The sequence below is a fragment of the Orcinus orca genome, chromosome 5 (assembly GCF_937001465.1).
Source record: "Orcinus orca chromosome 5, mOrcOrc1.1, whole genome shotgun sequence".
In the NCBI taxonomy this organism is placed as follows: domain Eukaryota; kingdom Metazoa; phylum Chordata; class Mammalia; order Artiodactyla; family Delphinidae; genus Orcinus; species Orcinus orca.
Window position 1 is genome coordinate 52257925 of NC_064563.1, and position 13503 is coordinate 52271427.

Below are 13503 nucleotides of genomic sequence, written 5' to 3' on the forward strand. Positions count from 1 at the left end.
TGTTAACATTATTGCCATTGCCACTGTCAACAGTGAAATTAATTTAAAAACAGGTTCATTTCCAAAGAATGTCTTTTTACATACATGTAATATGATTATTCAAATATTTCACCAAAGTATTAACTTTCTTACTCTCCGTATTCTTGCCCCAAGACAAAAGCTTAACTTTCTCCAGAAACCTTTCCCCCCTGGGTGAATTATTCGCTTCTGATTTGCTAACACAACTGCATTTGTCTCCCAAATGTCTTAATCGTCTCGGAAATCTCGAATAAAATAAAGTAACAACACGTCTTCTGTCATTTCATCGAACACACTCCTGTGTTTTTAAAAGCTGTCAAGTTCCAAAGATAGTTAAAAAAAAAAAAATTCCCTTTAGGTGGACTTTAGAGAAAGGCCCTTTCAAAAATCCAACAGCGAAAGGAAAAAAAAAAAAAAATCCCCACAATCTAGCCAAAGGGTCCGAATGTGACTTTCTCGCGAAGCAGCACACGATGTTGGACAGCAAAGCTGTTACTTGGCAAGGTGGAACTCGGCCGAAAGCGGCTCCAAAGTCGCGTGGCCGGTGCCAGGAATTCAGATTTTGGCAACCCCACCTTCTCAGTCCCTGATACCGACGGACAGACACACGGAGGGAGGGGAAGGAGGAGAAGAGCGCGAGGAAAGGAGGCCGACAGCCGGGAGAGAGACCCACCGAAGGCCGGACGACCCACCCCGGAGACGCGTCCAGACCACACCGTTGCACAGGAGGAACAAGGAAATCGCCAGTCCCGGCAACGTAGATAAGCACAGGGCTCCGCGAGACTGCGGGCAAGTAGGAAAAGAAGGCTGGGGGGCGGGGGGCGCCCCGGAGAAGGGGTGCCAAGGCAGGAAACTGTCCCAAGTAACAAACTGCACATCGTCAGGACTTCTTTTTTTAAAGTGAGTTCTCTTACCTTAAGATTTCTATGGCCTCAACTCAGCAATAAAAGGCAATCACAGAAGAATTAAAACAAACAAAATAAAATAATCAGCCGCCCCCAGGTTTCCTGCACGAAAATCCTTTCATACGATCCCGAGCCACATTTCGAGATGTTTAAAAAAAAAAAAAGCCTCGCGTCTCGATTTCCGAATGGTCTCTGATAACTTTGTCCGTCTCTAGGATCTGCTCGCCAGGACCACGCGTTTCAGATTTATTGTCCGCCAACAGTGTATTTTTAAGACCAGAAATGAAGGCTCCTCTCGTCTGGGTGACCCGAGTTTGGTGTGTTTTGGCTTTTTTCCCCCTTCCTAAATGAGTTCCGAGCTATTCCTTCTGGTTCACATCACCTCCCTCTTTTCTCACTTTCTCTTGCTCTTATCAGCCCGATGTGTAATGAAAGTTATCTGAAACCCACTAAAACTTCTTCCACTTCTCTCTCCCAGTTCCAAGGTGGTGGTGGTGGTGCGGGGGGGGGGAGATACAAGCAGGAGGAGGAGAGTTTGAAAAGGTGGGGGGCCTGGGGAGGCGAGGGGAGCTCTAGCCCCCTTTCTGATCCTCCGCTGCGCCTTCCCCGGTCCTAGACCCTCACGGGATCGTCCCCTTTCGCAACTCGTAGCTCAGCCGCTGGGTTTCTATTTCATGAACTGTCTCTTTAAAGAGGATCTGCTCGGCCATCCAGAAAGAACCCGGGGCGAGGGAGAAAGGGAGCTATCTCCCGCCGCCCAGAGTGATCGGAAGCCAGACAGGCTCCTCTTTCAGTAAATTTTTAAAGTGACAGCAGCCTCCTCTGGCGAGAGAGGTCACAAAAAGGTCGCCAAGACTCAGTCCTATAGGGACAGACTGATTACGGATGCACCATCCCCCTTAAACATGTAGATTTCTCTGGGTAAACAACCAATGGGGAGATCTCGCCAGGCAGGATTTCTTTCCCCAGGGAAATATCCTCTGTTTCGGTGTCCTGAAAGCACAAGTGTGTGTGTGTGTGTGTGTGTGTGTGTGTGTGTGTGTGTGTGTGTGTGTGTTGGGGGGGATGGGAGTAATGGGGTGGAGAAGGGCTTTCGTGGTGTGAGGGTGTGTGCACGAGGCTGGGGGTGAGGCGCTGGAGGGGGCGAGGAGGAGGTTTAGGGTGAAGAGACGCTGGCTCACGCTAACCATAATTACTTTAGAAATGCTCCGAAAACAGTAGCCTAAAAAGTTGAAAAGGACATTTCCAGTTTTCTGTTAAGTATTTATTATTATTATTGAAATTCGTACTTTGATTTTTCCCTCCGTTATCATAGTTAGGTCAGCAGAAGAGCATGCTACTTTTTAAATCATATTTTTCTTAGAGGAAGGAGTTTAAAAATCTGAAACATTATTTGCATATAACCTGCCCAAATAGCGTATTAGGGGCTTAGAGAGGTAGATGATTGTCTGGTGAGTTTTTGCTATATTCTCTGATACATTAACTAAAACATCATGTATGCCCCAAAGTGGAATTGATAACTCAGATTATTTTTTAACTTTTAACATCATTAAGTGTTGTTTTGGGGGAATCAGTACTATATGGTGATTAATAATTTTCTAATATATATGGTCAGCTTTTATCAACACATTCCAGAAACAATATTGGAATAAAGAATATAGGGAATGCGTGGCAAAATAAAAGTGTCTACGGATTTACTCCAGCCAAGCTTGGAAATTTTAGTAAAATCCATCGGTTAAATGGAAATAAACGCTTTTTATCACAAAACTCCATTCATAAAAACAAATGGACAAAATCCAACTTCTCAGCTCAACAATGGAAAGTTAAGCAAAGTAAGCGAATCAAGGGACACTTGAGGGGGAGGGGTGAAGAGAGACGGGATGGAAAGCGCGTCTATGTTAAACTTCATCTGCAAACGGAGACGGTACAAGTCCCTTTTTGTTTTCTCCAAGTGCAAATAGACGTGTAAATCTAGTAGATCTGTATTTCCCCAAAATGCTGATTTAAAAACAAAAATAGTAACAAAAGGGAGGGATGGGGGGGAAGAAAATGACAAGAGGTGGTGACTAATTCGTTTTGGTGGCCTGTTATCTGTGACATTGAACTGTTATTTCAGATAATGGCCATTGTTTGCGGGAAAATCGCACAGCAATGGTAGGTAGGACAGGAAAAATCCTTTGTAAATAACCTAAAACCCGGTCAGATATTCCCATAGAGTTCGGCGCTTGAGAACCTTTAACAGCTCCGGGCTTGCTGCTGCCATTGATTTCCTGCCCTTCCTCAACTTGCCCATTGTAGGAGCTCCCCCGACCCTTTTTTTTTTTTTTTTTTAATTTAGCCATAAATTAGACCGGCTCGAGCTATGAGCTGTTCTATTTTCTTCCTGTCAGGATGAGGGATTTGTTTTATGATGCATTGTGTGTTAAATACAAGTAATCTGGGGAACCGATTGCTCCAGACAGTGCGGCCTGATCAGGGGGTCTGAGAGCTCAACGCCCCAACTCCCCGCCCTAGTCTCTGGCCCCCACCTCCTTGCCCTTTACAAAGCTGCTCTGAAAAGGAGGAAACGTCGGTGGATAAACAAAAGTTCGTATGGAATCAGTGGCAGGTCCTGGCTAAATTAGGAATCGTGGAAAGGGCCTCGGAGTTTTTTCCCTTATATTGGGTTCGGGTGGGGGAGGCGGGGCGACTTTCAAGGTCTGGGCACTTGCAGGTGCGTCAGGAGGCCGGTAGATGGCGTTGCGCCCCGAATTAAGTAGCGGCGCTGGCGGCTCCAGCCACCCAGGTGAACCCGCTGCCGCCCGCCGGGTGCCGGCAGCCGAGCTCTGCCCTCCGCCTCCCGCGCCATCCTGCGCCTTCCGGAGCCTCAAGACCGGATGGGTGCACCCTGCAGTCCAGACCCGCAGACACGGACCTGAGCTAAGGCTATTGCTACGCATGAAATTCTCTTCCTCAGATAGAGCCAAAAGAGTTAACACTTTCTTTCTAAGTCCTTGGAAGATTGATCTAGAGAGATAGGGGATTATTTAGCCTTATCATTATTATTTTATTAATGTCATCATCCTCAGTCTGGTTCTCCACTGAATAACCTGTGAGAAAGACTAAAGGACCTCGGCAAACATCAGAGCTCAGTATTTCTTCTCTCTCTCTCTCCTCTCCCTCTCGTTCCCCCACCCCCGCCCCCTCCCCTCTTTGACTATATTGTGATAACTTCACGGACCTCGCTTTTTCCTGACGACGCAACTTGAAGTTTAAAAATGGGGTCCTGTAATCCCAGAGTAGCTAGAAGGGCCTTGATTCTCATGAAAGGAGCCTCTGGCTATTTCAATAATAACCCTTTAGGACAAGACCCTAACCTGCCTCCCCTGATCAAAAGTGACACGAAAGAGGAGCCGGAGGGCTGGAGGAAAAGGTTTTTGCAGTGGGGGGCTTGCTTTGCTCCCCGGTTAACTGGCTCAACATCAGGAGGTTTCTAAAACAATAAACAAATACAAGGAGACAAATACCACCACCAATTCCCTTTATTCCTTGGGATTTCTGGTGAAATCTGTTTACAGTAGTTCCCAGTTACAAATTAGTCTGCAAAAGCTGCTGTCTGCTCAGCAGTAATCAGTAACATGCGTGTTCTGCAGTGTTTAGCGCTGCCCTTGAAATGGGCTATTAAAAATAATGGTTTTACTATAATCTCAAACCAGCTTTAATTTGCAAACATGTATCAGCACAGATGATCTAAGTATTAAGGGAACGGAATAGGAGAACGTACAACAACAAATGTACAGTTTAAAAGCAGAACATAGAGTGATTTGGTGGCAATGTTTTTTAAAAAGAATCATACTTTAAAAACATTTTTCCAGAAGGAATGATTGTTTTTTCTGCCCTGTTCTGTTAATTGTTGTTTACCAGGAAAAAGGCATCGGAAAATATGAGGTTTGAGTGTGACTTGATAGATTTTCTGGGAGCTGTAAAGATCCCCCTTTGGCTGATGGCAGGGCTGGGGTGGGAGAGGTTAATGTGTTTTCTTCCTGGTCTGAAAAGGGCATAAACCCTCCTCAGGCCCCTTCCTTCCTCCCCCATCTGCGTGGATTGCAGACTCTTTAAAGGGCTCAAAGATTTCCAATAAGGCCACTGGCTCTGCCTTCATTGTGTAACTGTTTATTTAAAATAAGTCAATATATTAGTTAAAGCAGTAAGAAGTTAGTACTCCAGTATTCAAGTGATTCCCACAAGACTGTAAGCTGATGCCTCTTTTAAGCCTTAAACTTCATGGTTGTCCCAGAAGTAAAAGTTCTGCTAATGGAGACCCTATGGGCATGGTACATTCCAGCACATCATTAAAGGAAAGAAAAGCAGTCCAGCCAAAGCCAGATGAAATGACTGCACTGTCCACTTTTAATAGGCTTCCTGTGGACAAACAACCCTGTAACACTCTTCAGAGGACAATATTTAAAAACAAGACAACTTGCTGGCAGTTTTCAATACCATAAAGTTAATAAAGTATGTTCCCATTCACCCTGACATTATGTTTTTAGTTTATAGAGGAAGGCACTTTATAACCTCAGCCTAAGTAGAGTTCCCTTAATTCTGTAGATTTGGGTTTCTTGAGGACGCTAAATATACACTGAGCTCCAAGCCTGACATTTTTGTTTTAACACTGTTTTGTTTTGGGGTTTTTTTGGGGTTTTTGGTGGGGTTTTTTTAATTTGTTTGTTTGTTTTGTTTTTTGTAGCTTTTCAAGAACATACAAGTGCATTTTTACATTGCTCAAGTTCAGTTTCATTCACAGAGATCCTGTTAAATCCTGTTGCACACAGCTCATGTCAAGAAGCATGAAATAATCTGAGAAATTGACATTTGGCTGAATAACTGCTTGCTAATTAAATTAGCTTCATGTATGGATATTGATGTGTGTTTAAAAAGAAAATCAATGCTTCCTTTTCCACATCAGAATCGGATTTTGTAAAATCTTACCTAACTTAACTGATACAAAGCTAAGAAAAAAATATAAGTACACCTTTAGGACTCAAGAGATTTCCCACTGATTCGCATACAAATATTTCTCCCAATACAGAAACTCCAATTTGTCTCTCCTCTTTCCTTCCCTCCAAATTCCTGACCACCTACAATTCCTTCTGTCAAATCTTTTTACTTAATAGGTAAGCCTTGTAATGAAGAATCACATTTAGGCAAGATAAACTAGATTGGGAAGCCACGGAATCAAAGGTAATATTTTGTTTAATTTTAATTTATATGTTTTAGTCAGGGGAGTATTCCACAAGCTTGGCTCCCTAAACTTAAAGATGAATCCTGTCATGTTGGGTAGGTAGACCCAGCAAAAAAAACGGTCGCGCACAATAAGAGTTTACAAATAAAAAGTGCTCTGGGTGTCCGGTCACCAACGTACATTATTACCACTGCTCAGGAGAGATATTTCTGGTCTCTTTTGATGGACTTTGTCTTTTTTTTTTTTTAACTCTATGGGGGTAGGGGAACTGTTAAAAAAAAAAAAAAGAAAGAAAGAAAAGAGGAAATTAAAGGTAAAAAAAAATGTAAATAAAAAATTTCCCTTGGTCTGGAAATGGGCCCGACTGAAAGCATGTTAATCTCCACTTCAGTAATTTGGTTCTCCAGGAGAAGACAGAAGCCCTGCTGCTGTGCCCTGCACTTCATAAATCACATCTTTATGTGGACAAGGTCAGGGCACCTAACAGCTCAGACATGGGCCTTCGCAGTGGCTCGAGGATTCAGGCATGTTTACTCTCCCGCCTGGCTCTCCGAGGAGTAGTCCAGCACGCTTCTAATTACTTTTGATTATTTTCATTTGCTGGGGTCAGTCTGGCTTGCCAGGACTGCTGGAGGGTTGATTTCCTACAAATCTTGATGTCTTTGTAGGACAGCCTTGTGTGCGTTCGGAATTAGCACCCCGTTATTGTCCCTCCAGCATGGGATCCCTCCTAACAGATACTGTGATAGAAAAGTTTCCCTAGTGAATCATTACCTACTTCCCTTTTTATTAATTAACTACGCAAACATAATCACCTATCTGATCTTTTTTAAAAAATGCAGATGACTCTCTTAACAGATGAGTATTTTATAGTATATTTGCCCAGAATAAACGTGATCCTTTTTTTTTTGCTTCGACTTTAAATATATTTAGTAATGATAGCAGCTCTTTGGAAACTAAGATGAAATACTTTGTTGAGACAACAGCTCTAGTGAATAAATTATTATACTCAAAGATTTATTTCTGAAGCTCCAATTAAGGCTGCCATATTTAAAATATTTCTTGTTGGGCTATTTTGATGTATTTCAGTCCTAAGCCATTATGCTGAGTGGTTATTTTGTGGCTAAAGCACAACAACAAAACAAATTTATACCAAGTTTAAATGAATACACTGTGATAAAATAAAAACTTTAATAAAATATGTCATAGTAAAATTTGGTAGAGAAAAAGAGTCAAAATATCATTATTTTTCTCTTCCTTATCCCTCAAAAGTATAGATGTTTAATACGATGATGCATATGCCTTAAAAGATACATTCAAGAAAAAAATGATGAGGAAATAAATATCCACAAAACTGAGATAAATATTCATTAAAAAACACATAACACATCAACCTGGTTGTTCAGACAGTAAGCATTTTCAGATCACTGAACAAAAATTACTATAATCTTTTTTATTTTATAAAAGATAACTTGGATCTTGATTATAAGGTGTCCCAAAAAGCCAACTCTCTCATTCTTCCTAACTTTAGATCAAAGAATTAAGGTCCTAAATTAAGGCTTTAGGAATTAACCTCAACTGCTAGGAATTAATTTTTTATTATTTTATCAATTTAAATTAAGTCAATTTTTCAAGACAGCATTTAGCACATTATGTAATGAATCCACAGTCAGCTTCTTTCCTGAGGCTTTAGGAACACCATTTCAGACTGCTTTGAGACGTGTAATCTTGTGGAAGAAGTGAGTTGGAAGACTCACTTCCAACTCTGCTCCCATCTCTTCTCCTACCTGTTTGCCTTTGGGTAAGTCACTTAACCTTTGAGTCGCTTTCTATGAAAGTTTCACAATATCAGCCTAATAGGAGTGTTGGGAAAATAAATTGGGTAATATGAGTGTGAACTGCTCTGAGTTCGTGGGAACAGGTCAAAACACCAAGTTTCACAGTTTTTGTGTTTGTGTAATGGGTTAGACTAGACTTACATACACACACAATGAGGAAGATAGTCTGGTTTGTACTTTAGGGAACAGCAAAGTATAAGTATTTTTCTATCCTCTTTCTTCCATTCCAGTGTCAGTTGCCCTAATCCTTACCCTGACCTATGGAAGAGAAGAATTTTAAGAAAAATGTTTTTTTTCTCTCAAGCTGTGCTATCCCTGAAGATGTCCGTCTTTGCCTGGCTTGCAGCTGAGTTTGCTCTGTCCCACCCACTGTGTTCTCTGCCAATCAGTAAGTGGGAGAATTCTGAGACAGAGGTGAAATACCACTGAGATCCAAGAGCCCTAAAAACCGGGGTAGGAGGCCATGTACACACACACACACACACATCCAGACTAGTTTTCGGTCAATATTCATTATCAAGGTCCAGAAATGTATTCTCTGCAACGTCCTCTGGTGGACTTTAAGTGTCAGTACGGTAGGAATTGGGTTTCTCTCATTTGCCTCTATTGCCCAGATCCTAACATAACGTCAGACATGGAATAGGTATTCAATGGGGGTTTGTTGAAAAAAATGTATTGGGTCCTTCCTTGATGTTCATTCCTATGTAGTTTGGATGCTTAGCGTGGATGCTTGTTACCTCTAGTCTGAATTATCACAATGACTTCCTATTCTGACCATCACTCACCCACCCACTAGTCTATGCTCAACACTGTTCATCTTCCCAAGCATCAGCTGTTGTTACTCACTCCCCTGGTCAAAATTCTTCAGTGGGTTCCAGTTGCCTAACAATTCAGTATAAACTCATTGTATTTTTTGAAAATGAAATGAGGTAATGTATGTAAATTACTTAGACTCATGCATGACACCTAGCATATGGTCAATGAAAAAATAGCTATTATTATTATTGGTATTGCTAATATAATTATAATTTTAATCATTATTGTTCCTCAGCCTGTAATTTATTTTGCCTTCATTATCTTGGATGAAATCTTATCTACCCTTCAAAGCCACCTCTTTTTCTATGACCACTGGTCCCTAACTACCAGGTTTGACCTTTTCATCTTTTATCCCAAATCATCTCCTGGTTGATAGTCAGTTCTACCTTACGTTACAGTTGTATCTGTAATGCTCTTCAGTATGCATTATTAAAATTGTCAGTGGTCCTCCTTAAAGGGTTGTTGTAAAATTCTTAAGGATGGAATCAAGTTTGATTCATATTCACATCTTGAATAGCATCTTTTCAGAACAGGCTAAACTACGTTTGAACTGCGCTGCAAGAATCAATTAATTATGGCCAACTGTATCAGGAATTGTTATATTTAATATCTAAGGAAACTGGACTATTTACCACTGTTCCCCCATGGGAATCAATCGATGCACTGGTAATTCTCTTTTAGGGAATCTAGAGATAGAAATTTCTACCACTGCTGCTTCCCAGGAGTAGCACTTTATTGCTCCCCCCATGCACCCATACTTGTGTTTCTATACCAACTATCTGAGTGGGCCCTTTACCTGGGTACCAACCCAGGACAATATCTGGGATGCCTCCCTTTTCCTTATCCCCAGTGAGCGGTCATTGGCTATTACATTGTTTCTTTAGGGCCCTCACCTTCCCACTGGCACTGGCCTGATGCAGGCCCTTGTCATTTTAGGCCTGAATCCTGTGGCATCTTTACACGAAAAATTAGTCTTCCTGAGTAACAAAGTTATGACAATGTTTTGCTTTACTTGAAAACAAAAGCTAAAAAAGAAAAACCACACTAATAAAAACCCTTATTGTTCCTAATTTGCTAGAAAATAAAGCTCCTAATTCAAAATGCAATCTTCTCTATAAGTGGATGTCAAATTTATCTTTCCAGGCCCATGGTCTGATTCTTCCCTCTAAACAAATCTAAGTTCTGGTTAACTAGGGAGATGAGTAGGAGCTCTTGGCCCTTTAGCTGTGTTCACGCAGGCCCTTTGCCTTACTTATCTCTGATACTCAGAGCACTCAGGAGATGAAACAAAAGCTCAAGGAGGAGAAGTCAGAGTTCTATCTATCAAGCTCATACACAGCCCTCCAGGCTCCTTTCTTTGAAATTCTTACAGTGCTCATTATTAAAAACATTCACTTGTCCGTTATCATATTTAGGGTCATTTGGGATATTTCTGTCATCTGCTGATCTACCTATAAGTTGTTTGATGGCAAGAAATGCACTTTACACCGGCATTTTCTCATCAGTGACTTGTTACCAAGTATTCTCTGAAAATGTGTTCCGTGGTCAAATGAGGTAAAGATAGCTCCATCTTGGAGCTTCACAATAAACAGTAATGTGGTAAATGCTCTACGGCTCTAGAAGTCTAAGAAGTCCTTCAGTGAAGAAACCTATTTTGGCTTGTTTAATAGAGCATCAATAAAGATAGTTAAACATGTATGAAAGCCCCTTTCCCCTTCCACTGAACACCTAAGGGGAACAATTTTGGAAATAAAGCTTTTTATTATGTTGCATCTGTTTCAGCAAAGCTGATACTAGTAAAAACTGCTAAGTATTCCCTAAATATTTTTCTATTAATTGACTGTTTTCACTCTTAACCAAAAATGTTACTAAAAAATAGTGCTGGATAAAGAGAGACAAAATCAAGCCTCAGCTTTTCATTCAGCTTGAAAGCATTTGGAAGGTCTATCAAACTCACAAAGAAAGGAGGTTATCAGTAAACTCTCTCCAACTGATCCTTTGCCTGTGAACTGTTGTAATTTTACTTGAGCATCTGGTATGAGAACCTTCCAAAGAAATGTGTATAATTTCCTTTCAAAATCAACCCACACCTTCCTATCCTCTTCCATTATAAGCCCTTCTAAAGCATAGATTTTACCATGGGCCTATTTACACACAATGTTTTATATTATTTAGGCTCTTCTTAATAAGATTTGGCATTATCTAGATATATATTTCCCCAGAAGAAAGAAAAGCAGTCATTCAATCTTAGTCTACCAAAGCCTGAATTAAACATTTAAGAATTAAACTGGCCTTTTCTCCAGTTTTTGATATTGGATTCCTGTGTTGTGCCTGCCAATGGCTGTCTAACTGCTAAACTAAGTGGACATTAAATCAGATGGCATACAAAATTACAGGAATTTGATCTTTATATAAACCACAAACCTTGATGAACTAACATTGTTCCAGATGAATTAACTATCATCCTGAGGAACAGAACATTTCGCAGGAGCAACCACACAGTCTCCTCTGTAAAGAGCACTAATGGCTGTGATTAATTTGTGATCTATTGAAAGTGCTCACTGCTAACTAAAGAAGCCTGTGCTAAACAAAGGGGGAGAGATGGTGAGGCAGTTCTGGCCCAGAATTACTGCCCTATTTCAACATTCTGATGGTGGATGCTAGTTATGATGTCCCAGTGGCAGAATTATCCAAAAAAATCAATATGCTAAGTTCTGACCAGTGATGTAGTGAGATATCACTCTTCCCTATATTGGAAATCCTAAAATTCCATTTTATTATGTCAATAACTATAACTAGACACATTAAAAATAAAAACTCTGTAGAGCCAGAAAAGTGTGAGGCTTATAATCCGTTTAATGGGTGTCATATCTTTTGATACATATCAAATAGTAAAATATCAAAATATTCCAATAGTGGTTAAAGTACTCAATAAGATCTCAGTATCATGATGAAAACATGGACATGATTTCAGGTGTGGCTTTAAAAATATATTTCTGTTAATTTTGTTGAGTCAATCCTTCAACTTCAAATAAAATCCTAATATAGCCTGTCTATAAACTCCAGAATTAAGTACCGGTCAATTTCCAAGATGCAGATTCTCAAAGGTATTTGTGTTTTGGTATGTAGTTCTTGACTGGAAAACAAATCTAGGCTTGCTAATGCAGTGCCTACAACTAGAAAGGAGAATGCCAGAAGGGACATAAATACTTAAAAAGAAAAGAAGAAACACACTTTGATTCACACATAATTTCTCTCCCTATGTGATCTGGACTATCAATTTACAAATAAACCATGGAACCCAGTCATGAGATGGAGAAAGTCAAAATTATAAGCCTAGGATGATAAGATCGAAATGGCTATAGATTTTAAATCTTAAACTCATGCTTTTGTGTAATATTACGTTGTATCTAATACAGTTTTATATTCTTCCCTCTTCCACTCTTCCAAGAGCTAGCAAAGTTCATATGTCCTCAAAAAAAAGAAGTTGGATGAATCAAATTTAAATGATTCACTAAGTCCTTTAGCATGTTCATTTGTATTAATTCTGTGGTTTTTGTTGTCACTGCAGAAATTATCATAATAAATGTTTATCATTTCCTATACATATCTCTTTGGTAACCAATGCTGGAATATTTCAAGAAAGTCATTAAAAGTCTTTATAAAATATATTTTGCTACATTTCAGTCTTGGAAAGCCCAGTGGTGTTGTAACATAACATATACACATTCAAGTTACTAATGTTCAACTATTGTGAACAGATAGAAAGAGGGAGATGGAGATGGAGAAGAGAGAGAGAAAAAGAGAGAGAACAAGAACGAGAATGAGAATGAATGATCCTTTATCCAGAAAAGAGCATCAGATGGAGAAAGAATCATCTGTTTCCTCAGTAGGAATCAGTGTTTAAATGCATTTTGTATTGAGTATCTTGTTGCATTGAGTGTGACTCTTAGGTTTAGAGATATGTATCTTTCACACCATGCAGCACCTGAATGCAAAAAACACCACTTTCTCCAATGCTCAACCAAAGCCAAGGTAATCTGTGTCCATACTGGATGGTTTAAAGGCTGAGCAAGGGAAATTGTGATTACACTTGATTTTCAATTACTGGTTCACTGCAGAATCTAAGCCCTCAGTAAAATGCAAATTTGCTGAATCTGGTTTAGACTTTGAAAAGTATTCCATTGCAGCGATGAGATAAATAATTAAGGTAAATAAATTAAAGTATCTTCCAGTCAAAGAACCTGTGGATGGCAAACCAACATTTCTTCTCTAATTATTCCCTGTTCCCAATGATTTTGTTTAATATGGTCCAGGTGATCCCAGTGGCTCATGACTCACATGACCCTGCTGTCAAATCATTCACAGCTAGGATGTGATAATGCTATCACCTGTTTTCACAAATGTGCCACCTCTTGTGGCCTTTAGCAGGGAAGGCGATGGGCTGAATGTGGTTAGCTGCCGTAATGAAGTAAGAAGATCTTCTTCCCAGGGCTCTGTAGACCACAGGATTCCTCTCTGCAAATCTAAAATCACTTGGGCTCATGAGCAATCAGTTTCTCCCCGGTTTCCTGCTAAGTTGGAGCCCTCTGATGTTGGAGCCCTGGATAGAATCTGCTGCTAGTTATGTGACACTGAGCTGCTCAAACTTCCTGAATTTCTCTTTCAATATCTTTAAAATTGTGGTAATGGCATCTATATCATA

General features: G+C 40.2%; 1 protein-coding gene across 11 annotated transcripts in view; it reads right to left on the reverse strand.

Moving 5' to 3' along the window:
• Positions 1–13503, reverse strand: part of MECOM (MDS1 and EVI1 complex locus) — a 568305-nt gene that overhangs the window by 62393 nt on the left and 492409 nt on the right. For 2 of the 11 annotated variants that reach the window (XM_033429573.2, XM_004270575.4), the window contains exon 1: positions 692–754. The exons of 7 other annotated variants lie outside the window; for them this stretch is intronic. The gene's annotated coding sequence lies outside the window, so the exon portion shown is untranslated. Of the gene's footprint in view, positions 1–691; positions 794–932; positions 1648–13503 lie in introns of those variants that run through there. 2 more of the 11 variants (XM_033429569.2, XM_033429574.2) reach the window with 2 other exon arrangements.